The 24,281-nt window shown below is 45.6% G+C and overlaps 1 protein-coding gene and 1 long non-coding RNA gene across 2 annotated transcripts in view; one reads left to right on the top strand and one right to left on the bottom strand.

The window, feature by feature from the left end:
* The window catches only part of ARID1B (AT-rich interaction domain 1B), a 357,127-nt gene that overhangs the window by 274,173 nt on the left and 58,673 nt on the right, over positions 1-24,281 (bottom strand). The window lies entirely within an intron of this gene.
* LOC114227442 (uncharacterized) lies at positions 6,250-24,195 on the top strand. Its single transcript, XR_003613490.2, has 3 exons — positions 6,250-6,392; positions 22,173-22,258; positions 23,965-24,195. It is a non-coding gene; the product is annotated as an uncharacterized LOC114227442 (long non-coding RNA).

Raw genomic sequence — 24,281 nt, 5'->3', positions numbered from 1 at the left:
TGTCTCTCCTATATCCAGACTCTTGGTTAATGGACCTAAAATCTCTTCCAGTTCAAATCGGGAAATCTGGACCCTCTTCCTCTCCCATCCTGCACCTTCCTTACCCCAATACAGTCAACCTCCAGGCCCCACCTGGTTTCCCTTCTGTCTGGATTTAAAGCTACCTATATCATCGCCCCTTCAGGCGGCAACAGAAATGCCATGAACAGTTCTGGACTGGACGACACCAGCAGATCTGGAAACGGGTGAGAGCCCGCCTCCTGGTTCAGTTTTCTCGCCCTGCGCTCAGGTGATAGAGGGGCAAGGGCGCTTTTTTATTAGGGCGCTGATCCCATTCCGGAGGGCTCTGCCCTTAGGACCAATCCAAACTCCTACCACATTCTCCAACATCTTGAGCCCTGTAAGAATCAGAATCCTCTTCACCAACATACGAGTTTAGGGTTATAAAGCATTGGGCATGCTGTTTCCACCAGAATATGAGACACACACGTAACAGACACACTCCTGATATTCTCTCACCAAAACCCAGTTCAGGTGTTACCGCCACTTCCCACTCCACCTTTCGTAGCCTCAGTACCCCCTCACCTGCAATGCCCACTGCTCCCGTCTATAGCTCCGTTATACTAGTCACCACACCAGGTAAGATTGTTGACATACCTGCTCTCTGGCTCTCCAACTGTTCTCTTAGGGCCTAAAGGTATGTATCTTTTTCCAAAACAAGTCTTTGTTATTTTAAAGAAATAATAAAATGTTAGTTGCAGGAAAGGCAAATACCCTGACACAAAAGGAAGAGGGAGGGTATGAATGGACCAAAGATTTTTCTGAAGATACTCAGATTGTCAAAGGCTAGAAAATAGGAAGGAAGGGAGGGAGGGAGGGAGGGAGGGAGGGAGGGAGGGAGGGAGGAAGGGAGGGGGGGGGGGAAGAGCTTTCTGTTTTAAGTTCTCCATTTAATTATGAAAAGTACAGAATGCTGTTCCTCAAAAATCAATTAATGATACTTTAACTAAATATCTTTTGTGGGAATTACTAAAGACTCCATTAAATGGAAGTCAGAACCATCCTTTTGCCAACCTAAAATAGGTGAAATTCTTTTTTTCTCTTACAATCAACCCCAAGTAAATGAAAGGGTAAAACTACTGTCTTCAGCTTGGTATGGATGTCAGATAATTAACTTACAGGAAGATCAAATTTACAGCTCTGGACTGCAGTGATACTATCATTTTATCTTACTACCTTTTCATTGGCATAAATCCCACTTTTTAATGGTCTTCTTATTCCTGACCATTAGAAATTATTGGCAGTTCACACTAACAGGTTTCCGTCATGTTTCATTTCCAAATCCTATTGTGGCCACTCATTCTAATCAAAACCAAAATAGATCAATTTTTAAGATTAAAAAGAAAAGACATTAAAAAATAAATTATGTAAGCAATCCAAAATCCTTCCGATATTATCTATAATAAATTCTGAACATCCCGTAAGATTGTAAAGAACTATTAAATCATTAAACCTATGTTAGACAAACTTCAGAAAATGAAATTTGAGAATATAACATTAAAATTTTGTAAGAGCAAATTCTACATAAGAGAATGTATCCATATGTATAGGTGTTGTTATTCAGATTCATCTCACTTATGTAATGGACTTAGCCACTAACTTCTTGAGCTGGGAGGTTAAACTCTAAATTTCATGGTTTATCAGATTCTCAAATTTGCAACAGTACTGTGCCCCACTCTTAAAATTAAAGTATTTCCCTGTGTCGTTCCCCCGGCCTTTAAAAATTAGGATAAGACCAATGGCTGAAACAACTCCTGCTGCATGCGATTGATTATGTACCTAGACAAGAAGAGTGTGAAAGTTAGAATGAAAATATTAGAAGCGACAGCTTTCCACCTTGGTCTTCCGTGCCCTCTCCACGCTGCAGGGAGCAGATGGTGAGTTCCAGGCACACTGAGACCAGGCTGGGAAGGACGGCGCAGTGAGAAGGAAATAACTGCACATGCAAAAAACCACATGCTCTGCAACCTACGGTCTTTAATCTAGAAAAGCTTTAGTGTCAGTTAAAAAGCACACGGAGAAGCTGCCATACACATGGCTTCCTATACAATGCTGGTGTATACATTATAAAATAAATATTTAACAGTTTCCTTTCCACATCTGTACTCAGCATGCCAGTAAACACTGGGATGTTTAAAAAAACACACACATTAAAATCTAAACATTATGTATGTCACCCAACAATGAGCAGTAACTCTGAAGGAAGCCCGCTTCCCTGCTCTCAATCCCTTCATGGCCCAAACCCGGGCACCGTGGCCGTGCCAATGGCATCAGTACAGTGCTGCTCCCAGCACATGATAGAGGATAACAGAAAGGCACGCAGGAGTCACTGGTCCATTTAGATTTTAAATGCAAAACTGCCTCTGCCTCTGGTCAAGGAACGCGAGCTCTCGCCTCTTTCTCTTCAAGCCAAACTAAAACAGGAAACATGGGAATGAAAGCAGGTCCAGAACAGGTGACCAGAGCCTTTGTCCTGGCTTTCGAGCCCCTCCCAACTCTAGCTCCACCTGGAATCTCCAGTTCCAGCAGAAATTTCAAGAAAAAGACCTCCTTCACATGGACAGCCCACACAGGCAAACCCACAACAGTGCCCGAGCAGGAGGGCCTGGCGAACCCCACACCAGCAGTCTGGGGCCAGGCCAAGGCCACCCCAGGGCCCCTGCTTCTACCCACTGGGCCACCTGTCCTTTAATTTCAAGCAGCTTATGCCTGGCATTTAAGCTCCACGGGGCTACATACAGCCTCTACGTGGGGCGGGGAGGAGGGCTCCCACTCTCCTGAAATTGTGGGTAACAGCGAGAGGCGGTTTTGTCCTCAGAAAACCTAGGTTCAGCTTTTGACACTTCAAAACCACAGCAGTCTGGGACGTCACTTAACCTAAGCCTCGATTTCCTCGGCTGGGAAATGGTAGCAGGACTCTCAGGTCCCGGGGAAAGCAGTGACTTAAAAACACTTAGCAAACCATGCAAATCTTGCTGAGCTGATGTCCTAGTTGTGATGCTTTCAGCAGCCCAGGGCAGGAATGCGTTCCCTTTGATCACCACGGGTCACCACAGGTCACCATCACTTCACCGCAGGCCTTTCGGGGCCTTACCACCCGGAGGGAATCGGTGACGTCAGAGGCCCACCCTAACCTTAGTTCAGGTACCACATGGACATTTTTCCAGCTTTCCCCAAGTTTCTTCCCCTTACATTTATGCTTTAGTTTCAACAAAACGATTGACACATTTTACAATTCAGTAAACCAGTGTGTTTTTAAGCAATGGGGTTCTCAGACCTAAGCATTTTTTAAAGCTGACATTATTTTCATAAGAACACACACATATGATATATGCATCATGCACACGCAGCTGTAGGAGGCAGCCAACATGAGCCCCTCATCAGAACAAGACCCACTGTGCCTATGAGGCGAGGAGACACGGGCTCAGGCTCGGCGGTTGAGGCTGACGCTGCCCTGCCTGGACTCAGTTCCAGCTTCTCCACCACAAGCAGCGGGGAGGGTTACTCCTCTCTCTGTGCCCGTGTCACCCGTGAAATCACACATAGCAGCACGTCCCTCACAGAACTGCTATCAAGTCTAACGAGTCCATGTATATAACATGCTAAAACCAGCATGTGTACGCAGTGGGGGAGTGTGATTATATTACATTATCATTCAGTGTGCTATAACCATCATATACACATGTAGAGATGGTTCTATGCATTCACATAGTGAATGCAGTTGTTTAAGCATACATACATCTTTCTATGTGGTATATGAATAAGTTCATGTGGGTTAACATCAGGCAACACATACCGAGTGTTCACCCTGTGCCAGGCACTGTTCTAAGAGCTCAACACCTAAAAACACAGTTAATCCTCATAAAACACTATAAAGAAACTGAGGCCCAGAATGACTCCAGAAGCCACTATCTTATGACTATCTACAACCATTTTACATGAACACAGTTATCATTACAACACATGAAAATAACAGGTAACAAAAGCAAAAGTTTTCCTTATAAACCTGATACTAGAGAACAAGCCACTATGGTCGTTATTTTCACACTAGTGCCCCAGTGCACAGATTCGTGCACACTGAAAGGAAATTAATTAGAAGGTGGCCAGTGGGGTGGGACTAGGCGAGACGGGCTGGACACGCCCTGGAGCCAACCTCCCACGGTCCCTCCCTGGCTGTGGTCCTTCCCTGGCCGGCTGCGCCTGGGGCAGTGCCATGGCTCGAAGGGTATCTGCGGAGTGAGCGGGATCCCTCCAGCAGATGAGGTCCCTCGGCCTGGCCTGCGGGGATCGGGCCAAAACCAGGTCTCCAACATCCCCCGAGGGGTCCCAGATTGCGAGAGGGAGCAGGCCAGACCGAGGGGCCCCATGGGTGACAATCTATGCACCAGGCCTCTAGCATGCATATAAGGTCTTTGGTTAATCTCTTCCCGCTCTCCCCCTTACCCCCTTCCCTCTGAGATTCATCAGTCTGTTCCATCTTTCCATGCCTGTGGTTTCCATTCCTGCGTTAAGCATCTACCCCCGGTGGTCAGTGTGCGTCATAGCTACCAGTCAGCTGGTCGAACGGTCGGCCAGTCGTTTAGGCTTCTACATCTACATATATAGATGCATAGTTTCAACAACTGTCTTTTTCATAAAAGTGCTATAAGCATCTCTGAGGATCCCATGCTTAAGAGTAACCAGCTGGTTCCTATATTCCAGAGTTAATTTCTCCTACATAAACCAATAGATTATATATTCCCTTCTCTAATGTGGGAATGTAAACAGCACACACACAGCCCAGATTTAGGGCTCCCATCAAAATGATGGACTGTTTTGATGATCTCATTGTTTTAACCAGTTTTCATATAGTTATTTACTGCTTGGCTTGATTATTAATAGCTGAATGCAATTATAAAATTATTATTTTATAACTTCATAAGAAATACTGTCTAAAATAAGTAATATTTTGTCAAAACACAAAATTAAAAATAAAAGTAAACATGTTGCTTAATGAAATGACTATTCATTTGTGAAATAAATACCAGTTAAACCAGGACAACATGTGAAACACACAAAAGTGAAGAAACAGGTCTGCTCTATTTTGTGTAACATAATCACATGCTTCTACTTTAACAAACACGCTCCACAAAATATATGTTCTGCAGAACGTAAACTTGTGTGCACTTCATACAATAATATGTTTGTGGCTGGAGTTATTCTCAGTGTAAATTCTGGTTAAATTCCCAGCTTTTAAAAATCAAAGATAAATTTGCTCATTAAATTGCTTTTAAAGTATCACCCATATCCCCTAAAAATGTATCGCTCTTTTTTTTCTTAATCCTCACCCGAGGACACGTAGACTGATTTTAGGGGGGGGGGGGGGGGGGGGGGAGGAAGAGATGTGAGAAACATTGATCAGTTGCCTCCCATACAACTAGGGATTGAACCTGCAACTCTGTCTGTCATGTGCCCTGACCAGGAATCGAACCAGTAACCCTTTTGGTGCACAGGACAAAGCTCCAACCAACTGACCCACCAGGCCAGAGGACTAATTCTTCATAATTTTGGTATTATTACAAGATTCTTCTTCCAAAATTGGGCATTATTCCCAATCTCTCTGATCTAGGTTCATTCATCCCTGGGTGTTAAATTACGCTGACAGCTGACACTGGTGACGTAATTACAACTTGGATTCTGCCTTTAACACATATTCCAGTCCATATGAGAAGCATCCACCCTGAGCTAGTTTATCACAAAAGCCTTATCAAAAGGCCCAAGTGGACAAAAACTGTAGCGTTCACTAGAAGTTAATAGGACAAAGCAATGAAAGAAACAGAAGCTGATGACACCACCTAACACATTCTGTTCAATTATTCTGATCATATTTTTGTTTTAATTATTTATGGTAATTATGGCAGTTAATGTGCTGTAACATTTTCGCAAAAGATATGAACTCTCAATATAATAAAACCTTCCCAAACCTTTCACTGTTTCATCTGTGCCCAACTCGCTCAAACATAACCAGATCATGTCTCCCTGGTTGATTTCCAGAGTTTGAAACAATTCCACCAGAACTATCATGGAAGGGTTGGGGGGTTGGGGGTCCTCAATCATTTACATCAATAAGACCTAACGCCCAAGGAATGGAATAGTCCAGAACAGACTATTCTAGAACAGAACAGAGCATTCCCTCCATCCTGAGACAATGCTGGCAGGTGGGAGGACTGCCCCAAACGCCTGCCTTGGATCTGAAGAGGCTGCTGAACACGCCTGAAGGAAGGAACCAGACGGGAGTCTCAACCCCGCCTCCCACCCCTCAAAGGGCCTCTAAATTGCCTCAGTTAAGGCTGGTAAAAATCATTCATTTTCTGAATTCCATAAAAATTCCCCAAATAAACACCAATAATCAACCAAGCCCAAAGAAAAGAACAGTTTTCAGGTTCATTTCAGCTCATCATGGCAATTGTGTTCACTCGTTAGCCCAGTGGTCGGCAAACGCATTAGTCAACAGAGCCAAATATCAACAGTACAACGATTGAAATTTCTTTTGAGAGCCAAATTTTTTAAACTTAGACTTCTTCTAACGCCACTTCTTCAAAATAGACTCGCCCAGGCCGTGGTATTTTGTGGAAGAGCCACACTCAAGGGGCCAAAGAGCTGCATGTGGCTCGCGAGCCGCAGTTTGCCGACCACGGCGTTAGCCAAAAACAGGGGGAGGAGAAATAAGCTAGCTTTGGTTTGTAAGAGAAAATGGTTAAGGTCATAATTCACAACTCACTAAAGAACCATAGGTTTTGTGAAAACATTCATAACATTTTTACCAAAAAATAGTAATAACACATAGTTTTCAGTGAGCTCAACTGGTAAATTCTTTACAAATACCATCTCATTTAACCTTAAAGGGGCAGGCAACACTATCAGGTCTTCTCACGGGTGCGGGACCACCTGTGGGAGGTGAAGGCTGAGCCTGAGAGCGCCGGGAGGGAGCACACAGGAAGGAGCATCAGGAGGGAGCACACAGGAGGGAGCATCTAGGCCAGGAGGGAGCATCGGGAGGGAGCACACAGGAGGGACATCTAGGCCAGGAGGGAGTATCGGGAGGGAGCGAGCCACACAGGAGGAAGCATCTGGAGGGAGCACACAGGAAGGAGCACACAGGAGGGAGCACACAGGAGGAAGCACACAGGAAGGAGTACACGGGAGGGAGCATCGGGAGGGAGCACACGGGAGGGAGCATCGGGAGGGAGCACACAGGAGGGAGCATCGGGAGGGAGCACACAGGAGGGAGCATCGGGAGGGAGCACACAGGAGGGAGCATCGGGAGGGAGCCCACAGGAGGGAGCATCGGGAGGGGCACACAGGAGGGAGCATCGGGAGGGAGCACACAGGAGGGAGCATCGGGAGGGAGCACACAGGAGGAAGCATCAGGCGGGAGTATCGGGAGGGAGCACACAGGAGGGAGGTATCAGGAGGGAGTATCGGGAGGGAGCATCGGGAGGGAGCATCAGGAGGGAGCACACAGGAAGGAGCACACACGAGGGAGCACACAGGAGGGAGCATCGGGAGGGAGCACACAGGAGGGAGCACACAGGAAGGAGCACACAGGAGGGAGTACACAGGAGGGAGCACACAGGAAGGAGCACACAGGAGGGAGCATTGGGAGGGAGCACACAGGAAGGAGCACACAGGAGGAAGCACACAGGAAGGAGCACACACGAGGGAGCACACAGGAGGAAGCACACAGGAGGGAGTACACAGGAGGGAGCACACAGGAAGGAGCACACAGGAGGGAGCATCGGGAGGGAGCACACAGGAAGGAGCACACAGGAGGAAGCACACAGGAAGGAGCACACACGAGGGAGCACACAGGAAGGAGCACACAGGAGGAAGCACACAGGAAGGAGCACACACGAGGGAGCACACAGGAGGGAGCACACAGGAAGGAGCACACAGGAGGAAGCACACAGGAAGGAGCACACAGGAGGGAGCACACAGGAAGGAGCACACAGGAGGAAGCACACAGGAAGGAGCACACAGGAGGGAGCATCGGGAGGGAGCACACAGGAAGGAGCACACAGGAGGAAGCACACAGGAAGGAGCACACAGGAGGGAGCACACAGGAGGGAGCACACAGGAAGGAGCACACAGGAGGGAGCATTGGGAGGGAGCACACAGGAAGGAGCACACAGGAAGGAGCACACAGGAGGAAGCACACAGGAAGGAGCACACACGAGGGAGCACACAAGAAGGAGCACACAGGAGGAAGCACACAGGAAGGAGCACACACGAGGGAGCACACAGGAGGGAGCACACAGGAAGGAGCACACACAAGGGAGCACACAGGAGGGAGCACACAGGAAGGAGCACACAGGAGGAAGCACACAGGAAGGAGCACACAGGAGGGAGCATCGGGAGGGAGCACACAGGAAGGAGCACACAGGAGGAAGCACACAGGAGGGAGCACACAGGAGGAAGCACACAGGAAGGAGCACACAGGAGGGAGCATCGGGAGGGAGCACACAGGAGGGAGCACACAGGAGGAAGCACACAGGAGGGAGCACACAGGAGGAAGCACACAGGAGGAAGCACACAGGAGGAAGCACACAGGAAGGAGCACACACGAGGGAGCACACAGGAGGGAGCACACAGGAGGGAGCATCGGGAGGGAGCACACAGGAGGGAGCATCAGGAGGGAGCACACAGGAGGAAGCACACAGGAAGGAGCACACACGAGGAAGTATCAGGAGGGAGCACACAGGAGGGAGTATCGGGAGGAAGCATCGGGAGGGAGCACACAGGAGGGACATCTAGGCCGGGAGGAAGCATCGGGAGGGAGCACACGGGAGGGACATCTAGGCCATAAGGCAGGGCAACTGTGCTGGCAACTCAGGAGCAACGGGAGTGACATTGCCTCCACCCCTGCCTAAGGAAAAGGACGCAGCTTTCAGAGGCTCCTACCCCAGCCCACACGATGGCTCAAAGGTAAACCAAGGCCTCCCTGGAAAGGAAGCTTGGGCCCCAAATTGACCAACTTAGGGAGGTACCATCAGGACCCATTCTCATGCCCAGGGTGGAAATACAGTTCCTCCTTAGGACAATCCTAGGACTCTGAATGTAAAAAGGACAAGACTGTCTTACAGAATAGAGCCAAGTATTTCAAATCACTTTCACACAGACTTCCATCTAGCCTCACAACACGTTTCAATACAGTCTGACTTAAGGACTACAGCTACAAGGCGTTAACTAAGACTTAAAGCACAGAGCTAAGCCTGGAATCCTCACGTTCTAACACCTAATCCAGTCCTTAAACTCTGTGAGAGTATAAAGTACCACCCTATACCACAGTCCTGGTAACGCCATCAGTTAAACAGACTGCCTAAGCGGAAAGGATGCACACATAGTGCATTCCCCACAGTAACATCCTAAGTTTCTGGCACCACCCCTCCTCTCGGCATTAACAGGGTTCTAATGCATTCTACAGTGCGCTCAGGAAGGCACAGAGGAGGTGTGGGGTTTCAAGCCTGAGTGTATTTGGTAAACCTCTCTTCCTCTGCTCCCCCAATTAAATGGGGGAGGAAGAAGTATAAAAACTGAACCGTAAGTGAAAAGAAAGAATCTTGTCTCTGGGAACACTAATGATTATACCTAAAAGCACTAAAACACAGTAAAGCATAGCTCACAGGCCAGGAAAGTACAAGTCATTAGCTATTAATAGAGCCAGAGAGTCAATTGCTGTAATTAAATCATAGTTTAATCTTATGTATAACCCTGAGTTAGTCGAGACAAGCTTCCTTGTGGTCAGTGTTGGGAAACATCTGCTAACGGTAAAGGTTTGGGTTCCCAGGGATGAAAATTACCTCCTCTGGTTGGAAAAGGAGGCATAGTCTTAGGGACTATGTTTATGAAAACCCTGTATTAATGAAATCCAACCACTGCCTTTTAAATTTTTTTAAGCTAAAAGCGATTTAAACACAGAACAACTAAATTTATGAAGGCTACTGTAAATTGGACAAAATATTCTGATTCCAAGACCCTACATGCTTATGCCGGAGATAAAAGAGTAGAAATATAACTTTCCCAATTAGGAAGACAATATGTAAAAACAGGAATTTACACAACTAAACAAGTGTCCCTCTGCTAGACCAACTGAACACTGAGCGATAGCAATACCTCTGCAAATGAGAGACTGACTCGGAGCCCCTAGGGAGCCATTCGCTGCCAATTTTGCTGAAGACCATTTAGCTAGCTATACTCAAGCCTATAATTTTTAAAAAGCCAAACCAGCTCTGAACATGTGCTGGGCTTTTTCATTATTTCAGTGTTCTACATGAAGCACTCAGTCAATAAATACGCAAATAAATTAACTGAGTCCGAAGTTTACTGTACTTAGTCATTTGAATGGTGAAGTAGTAATTTTAACAATCTCTGCAAAATTCCATGTTACATTGTGCAGGTCCAATTCAAACCCACTCCTGACACCCTACAGCTATAAATTATCTCCAGAGCTTGGAAATGAAAGCTAGGCCAGGTCTGAAATAGCAGAACAGTTGGACAGTTCCAGCTTAGAGGAGGCAAACCCTGCAATAACCTAGATCCAGAGCCTTCAGAAGGAATCTAATTCATTGTCAAAAAGAGAGAAGAAAGTCCCTTCCAAAAACCATGCCTCTTCAAAAAAAAGACACTCTTCATTATTTCTTAAATACATAATTAACTATGGGAAGGTCAAAAGCAAACCAGAAAATAGAAGCTGTAAAATAACAAGGAACAAGCTGAACCCTTGCTGACTGGATGGCTGTGGAGAATAGAGGGTTGGCATGCCGGCTGCTCCAAGGCAGCTCTGCACCCCCGTTCCAGGCCCGTGAAGGCCTGGGGGGCCCTCCTGCTGGGCTCTGGCACAGAGTGCACAGGGAACCAACCATCCCATGTGCAGAGGAGCATCAGAGGGCCGGAGCGTCCACTCCCACGTGGTGATCAAAAACGTGGCCACGCAGAGCTCATGTAGAAGAGCGTCCGGTGCTGTTAACAGATATTGCTGGAGCAAGTACTAGGTGTACCGGTTAATAATGCGGATTTTTTTCAATAGATGGAGTTACACATATGTTGATACATATGCGATTTGATATGTATGCTATTTTGTTGTACTGACAGTAAGCTTCAAAACTTCATATGTCAAATTTGCTGAAAGTGTTAACATCATAGATGTTTTTACGCTTAAAAATGTTGAATTTCGTGCCAAAAAGAAGAGCATTTGCAGGAAGTTTTAATTCATTACTTTATTTTGAAGAAAAAGTTATCATATACTTTGGGAAGCTTATGGTGAACATGCTCCATCTCAAGATACTTGTGAACACTGGTTTAAATGCTTTAAAAGTGATGATTTTGATGTGAAAGACAAAGAACGTCCAGGTCAACCGAAAAAGTTTGAAGACCAACAATTACAAGCATTATTGGGTGAAGATGCGTGTCAAACTCAAAAACAACTTGCAGTAAGATTAAACATTGCTCAGCAAACAATTTCCGATCGTTTACAAGCAATGGGAAAGATTTTAAAGGAAGGAAAGTGGGTGCCACATCAACTGAACGAAAGACAAATGGAAAACCAAAAAGTCATCAGTAAAATGTTGCTTCAACGGCACAAAAGAAAGTCTTTTTTGCATCGAATTGTGACTGGCGATGAAAAGTGGATTTATTTTGAGAATCCCAAATGCACAAAATCATGGGTTGATCCAGGTCAACCATCAACATCGACTGCAAGGCCAAATAGCTTCAGAAAGAAGACAATGCTCTGCGTTTGGTGGAATCAGGAAGGTGTGGTGTACTATGAGCTTCTAAAGCCAGGTGAAACCATTAATTCTGATCCTACCAACAACAAATAATCAATGTGAACCACGCTTTGATCATGAAATGACCAGAATGTGCCAGAAGACACAGCAAAGTAATTTTGCTTCATGATGATGCACCATCACACACTTCAAAACCAGTTAAAGACACGTTAAAAGATCTCGCCTGGGAAGTATTAACCCACCCGCGGTATTCACCAGACCTTGCTCCTTCAGATGACCACTTGTTCTGATCGATGGCACACGCACTTTCTGAGCAGCACTTCAAAACGTACGAAGAAGTGGAAAATTGGGTCTCTGAATGGTTTGCCTCAAAACAAGAAAAGTTCTATTGGGACGGTATCCACAAATTACCTGAAAGATGGGGGAAATGTGTAGCTAGCGATGGACATTACTTTGAATAAAGCACTTTTGATGTTTCTCTTGAAATTATCGTGTTTTCTTTGATTACAAAATCCGCCATTATTAACCGGTACAACCTACTATGCCAAGTTCTAGACATTCCTGGACCACCTTGTTAGCCAGTTGCTCTCTCTGGGTAGAAGGCTTATGGAGAAATTTTTATGTCTTTACACATATTACATTGCCTGGACAATTAACAAAAACCACCTATCATTTAGTCAGAAAAAAAATTAGCCATTTTCCTTTTTAATTTTTTAACTGCATTTGGCTTCAAAGAAGGGGTACGTTCAGCATCTTCAACCAGGTCAGTGGCTTTCCAACACGCCTACTGCGCTCCGAACTGTGAAAAGGAAGAGCCCTGCTGGTGGCCCAGTGGTCAGAGTGTCGCCAGTGTACAGAGTCTTTGGTTCAATTCCCGGGAGCATAAAGGAGGTCTGGGGGTTCAAGCCTGAGTGTATTTGGTAAACCTCTCTTCCTCTGCTCCCCAATTAGATGGGGAAGGAAGAAACAATGCATAAAAACTGAACCATAAGCAAAAAGAATCTTGTCTCAACCCAGGGCACATACCTGGGTTGCAGGTTCCATCCAGGCGCCGGTTGAGGCGCATGCGGGAGGCGACCAATCTATGTCTGTCTGTCGGTCTGTCTGTCTGATTGTCTCTCTCTCTCTCTCTCTCCCCTCCCCTCCTTTCCACTCTCTCTAAAAATCAATGGAAAACTTATCCTCAGGTGAAGATTAACAAAAATAAAAGAAGAACAGTTGCAACAACTGCGGAAAACTCCTTATCTGCCATGCTCCTTCAAAGGGTTATAATGCTGGTGAAAGTTCAGGATACAACTCAATACTAATTACAATGAGGAGTCACTCTGGCTGTTAACAATGGCTCTACCTGAGGTTTAGTGTGAGGGGTTAGTGCGTTAGATTCACCCTGCGCTGCTTCCCATCGCTTTTCACCCTTCGAGGCACCTATGTCTTGTAACTCCAATCAGACCCCAGCTGCTGAGGGCAGAAGCTTCCTCACACTTCGTGGAGCACTTTGCACAGAACAGTGTTCAAGAAATTTCTGACCAATGGTCATTATCTACTTCTAGACTTTAATTTGGCTATCATTTTGACGAAAAAATAAAAAAGAACTTAAAGACAAAGAATAAGCTCAAAGAGGTTTCCTAACATTATAGTATACAGTACCGATCATAAAACAGGAAGAAATAATGTTCAAACCAAATAGACTTCCTCATGTTATTAATCACCTATTATAAAATGCAAGCAAAATTTAAAAATAGTAAGACTTATTTCACGTTGTAACTGCAAATCATAAAGTTAAATGACAAAAAATTCCATTTCCAAACCAAAATGAATCCTGAGAGATTTCCCTACTCAAATTGTAGTTTACCTAGAGCCCATTTTTTAAATACTTTTTAAAAAGCACAAGACCAGCCCAAGTTGACCTTTAGGGATCTTATTGTTTTCCTTCTATTCCCGGAAAAGTGACCCTGACTCTTTGACTCTCCATTTTACTTCTAGGAATTTATCTTGAAGAAATACTTTCACAAAGATACAAGTGTAAGAGAACATTCTTTGCAACATTATTTGTCACAGTTAAATATTGGAACCAACCCAAATAGGTCTGAATCAGACATTTGATTAAATAAATGACAATATATGCACACAAAGGAATACTGTGCGGCATTATCTAATATGGATAATGGAAACATGTAGAAAATGGCCAAGACATGGTAAGCAAAAAAAGCAAGTTGAAAAGAATATGCGTAATGTTACAGCATTTTAAAACTTTATTTAGAAGTACATATACCAGATGTTATTGCTGAATGAGATTTCAGAGGACTTTTAGTCTTTTACTTTCTGCATTAAGCATTTCAAAAAAATTTTACATCTTTTACAATAATACTTTGCAATCATGGGGGAAAAAGCACAAATAAAAAAAGAAAATTATTCTGCCATTCCCTCTCAAAATGTGAAGTTCATCATTTCCCTAGAAATAAAGCAGACCCATTCGATGCTATGTGTACTTCACTTATTAAAAAAAAAAATACCATGTTCAACAATCAGATCCGTAAATGGTCCTTATTCATTTGCCCTACTAACCCCCTTGAAGATATGAATACAAAGGACAGTAAAAATAGGGTTGTTTTTATGAATTCCCCATCCTACAAAATTAGAAATTCACAAAATGAATTTACAAAAGCCACTTACATTTTAGAAACAGTTCCTCTAAAAGAAAAATATTTATGCGGTTTCTTGTGAGAATTTAGTCCCGAATAAACACTGGTTTAATCCAAAGTCACCAGGTCTGCTATAATCAAAATACAGAAGTTCATACTGGGCAGTAAAAAAGGTCTGCAATCTAACCCTAAACTGTCCAGCAGCCTCGGATTGCCCACCACTGGGTCCACCTTCTCTATTTTCAGAAGAAGTGCCGCTTCACCGCGGGAGGGGTGGTTATGCACACAGCATGCAGTGTGTACCAGTACTGGTCCCGTTCTGTGCCCGCGACTCAGACACAGCTCAGCACAACAGCCCTCCCAGTGGTAGGCAGCCCTGTGCTGAGCAGCCAGGTGCGACTAGGTCTCTAGTGCCACCCGTTCCAAGGCACCAGTGAAAGGATCTTCCAGTGTGACAGACAGCGCTGTGCAGGACATCCACAGGAGTGTCACAAGGAAGACAGCAGCGATGTCTCCGCGAACCCGGAGTCAGAGAGGTGCTCTCGCGCCTGTTTGATCCGCCAGAGAGTGAGGAACTGTCCTTCGACCATCAGCGTCAGGGCTCATGACAGCTTTCCCTTCCTGGGGGTCCACACAAGCGACACCTGGCTCACCAACTACACTCCTCGGAGCTTTACAGACAGGACAGAGAACCCTCCCCTTCCCCAAACCCACGCAGGTATGTGTCTTTTTCTCGGTCCATCAAGTGGCAAAAGAGGAGGGAGAAAATTAATGTGATCGTCTGCTTTTCAGGACAGAAAAATATACAAAGACATAAGAGTTTGCAAAAAGAGATGTTTAAATGTTGGCTCTTCTAACCTACAGAAATGCAGAAGCTCCTATGAATTAAGTAACATTCCCGCTATTTAATATTTTTAAGTCTAAACACTGGGTCACACACCTTGAGACAAAAGGGTATGGCCTGAAAATTACTTTCAATGAAAATTCTGTAACACCATTCATTCCTCACGTCACCAAATCCCTGGCCAGTGTTTAATAACAAAACAAAGCCATGTGCCCACCGTTTAATTGCTTGAACCCTATGGTTTTAGTGTATCAAACAGCATCCAAGAAAGACCACAGAGAGAAAAGGAATGGTTTTCGAGGTACTGTTAGGAGAGGAGGGGGAAGAATTATGGAAATAAACGAAACCTTCAGAAGACACTAAGCAACATTTTAGAATAACAAGTAGCATGCCTAATGCCAGAGAAACTCTGGACATAATGTAGGGAAAATGCCACCTGATGCAGAAGACCAAAAACTGAGACTAAATGTCCGCAAGTTCTGGCATTTAATAAGCATGCTCCTCTAGGAACTGGTGCTCGATTAATTAAAGTGCATGTACTTAGTAAAGTTTCTCCCTAGCAGATGGCCCAACAGGCTTCAAAAATAATGGGAAAACTGACTTCAAGTTTGCCTCCTTGCTTAATTTAACAAACATCTTACCAAAAGATATCAGAGAGGGTTTGGCATCAGATTACGCTCGTGTTTTATTTAGGATAACAGGGGAAGACACAGGCAGCGGGGCCTCCCCAGCCAGCGCAGACCCTGCCCAGGGGGCCGCTCCTGCCTCCCCTGGAGCTGAGCTCCATTCCCAGGCCAGAGGAGGCTATAAAAAGCCTGGCCTCTGGCCAGCTGGCAGGACCACACACCCGGTATTTTTAACTTAAGGGGCCTGAGGATGAGGCCAACACCAGGGCACCCAAATGTTCAGGATGAATAACTCAGCCAGGATGGTGGTCTCTAGAGAAGGTTTTTCCTGACGTACCCTAATTACCAATCAGTGTCTTTAGTGATGGAGACATAAAAAGATAACATTTGTGAAAGCCGACGAAAGTGGGCAGATCTAATTGCGAAAGAACGCAGATCCCTTTAAAAGACCAAATGTATCATTACATAAACAGCAATGCGAACACTAAGCACTGGCCAAATAAACTGGACTCTTTATTTCTCACACTTACGGCTACAAACTTGACTTTTGTTACAAAGACTCTGTTTGCTGCTGTTGTTCTTGGGTTCACACTGGCCTTGGCACTGGGCCACACAGGCAGATACCAGGAGGCTGCTCCTTCCCTCGGATAAAACGCAAATACAGCAAGATCACAACGGAATGCCAAGTGCTCGAGGACCATGCTCCTGCGGTGAATGTAATTTTCTGGGTAAATAAGTATTAATGAGAAAGTTCTTTTAGTCTCATCCCTTATTATTAGAAATTACACGTAAACACAGACATCAGCACAGAGCCTGCCTGAAATGAACAGCCTTTCCTCGAGTGAGCACCGGAGGCTCTCCGGCCGCGTCCTGGTCCTGAAGCTGTCACTGCCGCAGGGGAGGCAGGTGGGCGGGGCTGCGGCCGGCTCTCCCACCCATTCACTGGCTTTCGGGGTGGTTCCCAGGTGCAGGGGGGCTGCCTCTGCTCTGGGCAGTCAGAAGTTGCTTTTCTGACTACATATAAGCTTAAACTATTTTACTTAACTTGCCCTTTTATTATCCTAAAAAGCAACAGGCAACCAGAAAAGGGTTATCTACTTACAGATCTGTATTAATAACTTCCTTCAGAATGGATTCCCATTCAGCGTAACCTTACAGTTGAAAACAGCGGGATCACCTCTGACCCAGGGTCACTGCCATGTCTGCTCCCACATGCAGTCACCTCCCACTCTGTTCTTCCTCCACATCTTTCTCCGGACTAGGCTCTCTGCTCAGGCCCTCCCTGGGCACTGACTCTCCTCTGGATGGTAAGGGAGCCGCACCGGCTGCCTCACTTTGGACCATCCTCCCTTCCTGTCCTAACTCGGCTGGGAGATCACTTTCCCTGCGCCACTTCCTGAGCTCCGGAGCCTGCTCCTGGCTCCTCTGACAAAGGCCAGCCCGCCTCGGCCTCCTCAGGCCGGAGGGCGCTCCATTCACCCGAGGTCTATTCTTAGTCCACAAATGCCCCGCGCCACTGAAGCTGCGGGTATGACCCGGGAAACACACTGAGAAAACCGTGTAAGCAGGCCACAGGTTGGTTAGGAAATCTGCTTTATGAAAGATGACTTGGTGATTTCCGGTCTACATTTCAGATTAAATGCTCAGGTTTATTTCTACTCCTGCACAGAACCACATTAAAATAATAATAAAGAGCATTTTTTAAATAGTAATGAAATTCTTTTTAAAGTATAAACCCACAAGGACAAAGAAAACAAGATGAGATGATAGTGGATAAAAGGTCAAAAACTTTTGGAAGGAAAACAGCTGACAGACAAGTGATAATTGAAGTTTTAATTTGTTCTCTAAGTGAGAGGATCAGAAGCAAGATAATTAAAGCTCAGCACCCAGACTCAGGAGTGAGGGTGGCAGGGGGGGGGTGAAATATCCGTAAGGAGTGAGCCAGAGCCCCTTCCTAACCCTCACCCCAATCCTGTCAGAAGGCAAAAGGCTTTCCATGGGGCGAGGCTGGCAGCAGACAGAATCCATGGAAAAGACAGGATTACATGGAAGTAGAAATAAATACACAGATCCTCACATTCAGCCTCCAGATGACCCCATTTCCTTCCGGATGAGGTAACTGGGGAGGAGGGCTGAGTGTAGAAAACAACTTTCGAGGGTCCTCAAACAAAATGGCCTGATTCCCGCCCCATCATCCAGGCCCACCTGCACCCAAGTGCACAGTTCTCAGCTTTGTGCTACCATGCACCTCACTGTTACGTCCACGGAAACCAGTGGCCACCAGACATGTCAAGCTGGCCTCCAACAGGAGAGACAGAGGAGAGAGGACTCGAAGGTAACACGGGCCAAGGACCACAGAGCCACCTTCACAAGCAAAGACTCTAAGATGCTGTCAAGGAGATGAACTACTGTGGCCATGCAGTAATACGATGGTGCAGTGAGAACACGATGGCATAAATAAAGAGAATTCAGCAAATAAAAACAGGTTGTGAAAAGCAATACTATGAAAACAGAAAACAAAAATTCACCAGGACAGCTGGAAAACAAACTATCTACCAAAGAGATTTCTAACATCCAACTAATAAGAATTCAAGAGTGTAAGAACAAAGAAAATTTAGGTGAGGACATTATCCAAAAAATGATCCCCCTCCCCTCCAAAAAATTTCCAGAAATGAATTCCACACTGGATGAGATGAGCAAAATGAATAGAAAAATATCAACTCCAAGGCTCATCAACATTTTAGAAATCAGAGAAATAAAAAGCCTCTAAGTCACCAGAAAGGAAAAATAGGTGACATATAAAGTTTGAGATACTGGACTTCTCAACAGAATCACTTGAGCTTAGAGAAAAATGGGACAATAGCTTCTGGAAAAAAAAATTATTTCTAAGTTTCTATACTCGGTCAAACAATCATTCAAGTGTGATGGCAGAAAGGGCACCTTCTGGCACGCAGGGAAACTTCCTGGGCCCTTCCTAGGAAGTTACTGGAGAATGGGCCCCACCAAATGACGAAACACAGAAACACAGCCGTAACCCCAGGGACAACGGGTGAGGCAAGTTTGACCACGTGCGCAGCAGGTCCTGAGCGTAAGCGCAGAGTGGAGAATGAGGCGTGAGACCCCACTCCTGACCACGGAGGGACACTCCTGCTGCGGAAAGCCACAGAGCTTTGGGGACAAGCAGTATGCCACGTGCTTCACTCCAGTCCAAACCTGCTCTGGCGGGTCTCACTGAAGCACCAAACCACCTGACTGCCTCTGAGCACGAGGGAGTCTGAGTTCCAAACTCTAAACTGTGCAGGCAGAGCTTCAGATGTGGGCATTTCTCTGCCTCTGTGCTCACAGCTGCTGAGAAGAGGACGGTTCACCAGAGTCCGATAACGGATGGGCTCACCTTTTGAGAGGAACAGTCCGGTCGTATCAGAGGACGAGGATAAACCGGTAATCTTTTTTTTTTCCCAAAGTAAAACAATGAGGCAATTATCAACTCTAGAATAACATAAAGTTCTATATTAAAGAGATATATTCACAGTTCACGTCTCAACTGCAGTTATTTCACACAGTCCTACTAATGTGAACGCTGAATGTTAACTTAACCTTAATGTCTGATCTAAAAGGACACGAGAGGGAAAGGAACTGTGGGGCCGGGCAGAATAACCGAGTTACCTTCCACATAGTGGAGGCGATAGCCCAAATCTGAAAAATGAAAACGAGCCACATAATCATGTCACTTAGAAATACGGATGTCAGTACCAGAGCAAACCCGTCAGAGATGGAAACGGTGCCTCCAGGGGACAGACAGAGCTCATGGGCGAGGAGAGGTTGTGGGACTTTGTATTTCCCACAAGAAGCCTATTTTTTAAACTGTGCACACAGCACTGAGGAAGCTTTCTGTAACCTGTCAAAGCGGGTATCTCCTACAGCGGCCTGTGTGCTGAGGGAGGCGCCCACTCAGACCCTCCCTGCAGCCACGGGTCCACACCACCACGTCTGACACTACCTGACAGCACACAGCCTTAGAGAGAAAGAAGGAGGGCCCTTCACAATAAATAAGATAAACACTCATCAGAAGAGACTGTTGGCCAGACGGACCCGGTGGTCCAAGCACCAGAGCCGAACTAAGCAAGTGGAACAGCAATGACAGGGAAAGTTTGCTCACAGTAACACTGGTGACCTTTAAACATGACCCTCTGGTTACTTTGCTGGATATTACAATCGTACATTGCCTGTAGGGGTGTTTAAGCATTCATACTTGACAACGCAATCAAAACATAAATTCACATTCAGTTTTACAAACGGAAGGTTCACTAGAATTTGCAATCTTCCTTTCTCATTAGAATTAGAACTAGAGGCCGGTACTCCCCGGGGGATTGGGCCTCAGCTGGCAGTCAGACATCCCTCTGGCAGCCCGGGAGCCCTCGGGGGATGTCCACCTGCCGGCTTAGGGGAGCGGGCCTAAGCCGTCTGTTGGACATCCTTAGCGCTGCCGAGGAGGCGGGAGCGGCTCCCACCACTGCCTCTGTGCTCACAGCAGTCAGCCTGGCTTCTGGCTGAGCGGAGCTCTCCCTGTGGGAGTGCACTGACCACCAGGGGCAGCTCCTGCATTGAGCGTCTGCCCCCTGGTGGTCAGTGCACATCATAGCAACCGGTCGTTCCGCCGTTAGGGTCAATTTGCATATTACCCTTTTATTATATAGGATAAGTCAGCCTTCACCTCTTCACCTTTAAGAGAAATCATTTGACTTGACTCATGTGTGGCTCCAGATAACTAATTTGTAATAATCATATAATGCCAGTCTTACATTAGCCATTAATGTAAGAACAATGTAATGAATACTAATAAAAATGCTTCAAAAATGAAATAATGGAAGGAGGAAAACCATGAAGGAAGAGAAAATCTTACATACAGTGAATTTAGTAGATCTGATTAACAGAAGCAAGAACTCTATTGCCTTTTTGTTTTGAATTTTGAAAGATGTGTAGCAAATATATGCAGCTTTATATAACAAGACAAGATGCCCTGAAATATGTTGTCAGGGGCAATGATAAGAGATAAAACTGCCAATAATCAGAAGAAGTGGTAAGAGGTGCAGCATTTTACATTACTATTTATAAAAGCAGAGGACAGAGAAAAACATTAAAGTCAACTAGTAAGCTTATTTAAGGAGGAAAATAAAGTTTAAATTTTTATTCAAAATTTAACTTTTTTATACACATTCCCATATCATCATTCACCTAAACACGCCAGAATAAAGTTCAGAGTGTTGGTTATATTTCCTGAATATCACTAGATTTTTGGCAGGTTCCTATTTCCAAAAGCAAAACTCCTGAGCCATGCAGACTACAAAGGCAAATATTCATGCTTTAGGTGTAAATGTAACTGCCATGGAGGTGGTATAATTGTATAAGCACAGCTTTGCATAATCTCTGAGGTGGAAGAAAGTAAGATTAATAGAAATCATAGGCCATTTTTAAAAGGTCTATTTATTAAAACAATGTTTACACACACACCATCTCTGCTCCCTCTGGATTAGTAATTTTTTTCCATTCTGGAAGCCTCGTTATGGATACAGTTTCTCCTCTTAAGAATCAAATGAGATCAGCCAGTCTTCCAGCAGGAGCCCTGCAGCTTTCTGAACTGACCACCAAAGCACCACAATGGGCAAAGATGAAAGGAAAATTGGGAGGCGCAAGAAGAAAAAGAAAAGTTAGATTCTATGCTTGTGCAAACTTAATATGGGAACACGTCTGTAAAATTCACCCAAAAAAACCTTTCAAGTACACTTGAACTGAAAAGCACCCCACTTTCTTCTCTCGGACCCAGGACTCCCCGCTCCAAGACCAGGTCTGAGGTCACTATTCCACCCGTGGCTGCCCCCAGAGCGCGCCCTGCACATCGGCAGCACACCATCGCCCATGCAATTCCATGAGCTCTCTACAGTGATAAACCATTAAAGATCTCAATAACATTCTCTAAAGTCAATAATCTAAAACAACAGCAAATCAAATCGATGCATGAGATAATGGTATTTATATAAACCTAAAATACCCATTTTTAAAATTCAGTAGGGAGCAGCTATAATTAGAATCTGCCTGCATTCACCATATAGTCTAACACCTCCCTCACTTTCCCCTTCCTGCCCCACCCAGGAAAGGGTCCCTCCGCGTTGCCTTAGCACCAGGGTGAACATCAATACCTGCACTCACTTCATACACTCAACTTGTCTATTTGCAGAGCATCCTGGCAACAAAGACCTGGTTATTGTCATCTCCGTATCCCCAGTGACTAGTGCAGTGGAGAGCACATGGCAGACATTCAAGGTATGTGTGCCGAGTTAGACTAGAAGTGAGGAAACGCAACTTACAGTGTGGTTTTCTTTAAAGTGCATCACTTTCACATAATGTTATTTTAAAAGAAAACTCTGTATTTACTACTACACATAGGAAATCAATATTACCTGCCATACCGAAGAGAACACGAAAGCAACTTCTCTGATGCAATAAGCATGATTACAGGTCACTGGGACACGCCTGCCCAAGGCTCTCAGGCTGAGGCCTGTGCTTCAGAAGGTGACAAGAAGGTAGAGGGATGGTGCCGTGTTAGAATCCTTGCTCTGTGATTCAGTGTTAGTTAAGGATCCTGCCCAACAGCGGGCCGAGTGGCACCCTGAGAAACGCTGGGCTGGGTGGTCCTTAACACTCACCTAAAGGAAGAACACAATTCTCTACTCCTGCTTGGGGGACCTTGGCAAGCTCCCTAACTACTCTGTCTTACCACGGGCAGCGATTTGGTGAGAATTACACGAGATGACACATGTAATGGGTTTAGCAGGACACCCTGGCACTGAGCAGAATCTCAGTAACACCAGACCAGAGTTAAAATCCTATGATTCTAGTATCAAATGGTACATCAGCTGTGGAAAACAGTTTGGCAGTCCTTAAAGAGTGGAAACACAGAATTACCATGACTTAGCAATTCCACTCCTGGTATAATATACCCAAAAGAACTGAATACAGGCATTTGAACAAACTGTACACAAATGTTGATAACAGTACCATCCACATTAGCTAAAAAGTGGAAACAACCCCAATGTCCATCAACAGATGAATGGACACACAAAACGTGGTCTATCCATATCCTATCTAATAAAAGAGTAATATGCAAATTGACTGTCACTCCAACACACAAGATGGCTGCCCCCATGTGGATACAAGATGGCTGCCACAAGATGGCCAGCAGGGGAGGGCAGTTGGGAGGGACCAGGCCTGCAATGGAGGGCAGTTTGGGGGAACCCAGGCCTGCAGGGGAGGGCAGTTGAGGGGGGGGAAACAAGTCCAGCAGGGGAAAGCAGTTATGGGCAATGAGGCTGGCAGGGGAGGGGAGTTAGGGGTGACCAGGCCTGCAGGGGAGGGCAGTTGGGGGTAACCAGGCTGGCAGGGGAGGGGAGTTAGGGGTGACCAGGCCTGCAGGGGAGGGCAGTTGGGGGGTGACCAGGCCTGCAGGGGAGGGCAGTTGGGGGGTGACCAGGCCTGCAGGGGAGGGCAGTTAGGGGTAACCAGGCCTGCAGGGGAGGGCAGTTGGGGGTAACCAGGCTGGCAAGGGAGGGCAGTTCCCTTGTCTATAAATTAAGGATCCTAACACCTACTTCAGAGGCCAGCGTGAGGACCAGTCAGTCCCTGCAAAGGAAGCCAGTGCCTGACACAGAATAAGCCCTCAATAAGCAATCATTATTATTCATAAAATGAAGATCTGTTTCAAACAGAAGTGTGGCAAGTACCTGGCACCACAACTGTTATTATCATCACCTGCTGACCTCTCCTAGTTCACAAATAAGAAAATGGGCCCCGGAAGATGGTGACAATGATGACGAGGAGGAGGAGAATGAGGCAACTTCTGTGCTGAGGCACTGAACTCCTGTGGTTCCTTAAAAGTAAAAATTACTGATCTACCATGTATCTTCAACTGGACTAAACACGTAGGAATAATTCCTTCTCATTCAATCTAAAGCTCATTTCTCTCCTCGTAGGTGCACTTTCATGCTAGGCGCAGCCATGACCTCCACTCTGGAAACAAGCGACAGTACAGGAAGGCAGTGCCCCGAGCGAGCCTGCTCCACACCACACCCTGCTGACAGCTGAGCTCCAGAGTGCTTGGGCCCCATAAAGCAGTGAAAGTCTCGGCTAAAAAGAGTGGGTTAAACTTACCAATTTCACTCACAGAGAACTAAAACGTCATGTTTGAGGCTGGTTTTCCATAAATAAACACCAGCCTTTACACAACTCCAGTGTAAGTGTGGATATAATACATGTCCACACCAGAGGCCGTGGGCCCATTTCACAGCCC

Source organism: Eptesicus fuscus, chromosome 10 (genome assembly GCF_027574615.1).
Source record: "Eptesicus fuscus isolate TK198812 chromosome 10, DD_ASM_mEF_20220401, whole genome shotgun sequence".
Classification (NCBI taxonomy): domain Eukaryota; kingdom Metazoa; phylum Chordata; class Mammalia; order Chiroptera; family Vespertilionidae; genus Eptesicus; species Eptesicus fuscus.
The sequence above is the reverse complement of the archived record's forward strand: the minus strand, read 5'-3'. Positions and strand labels throughout refer to the sequence as shown.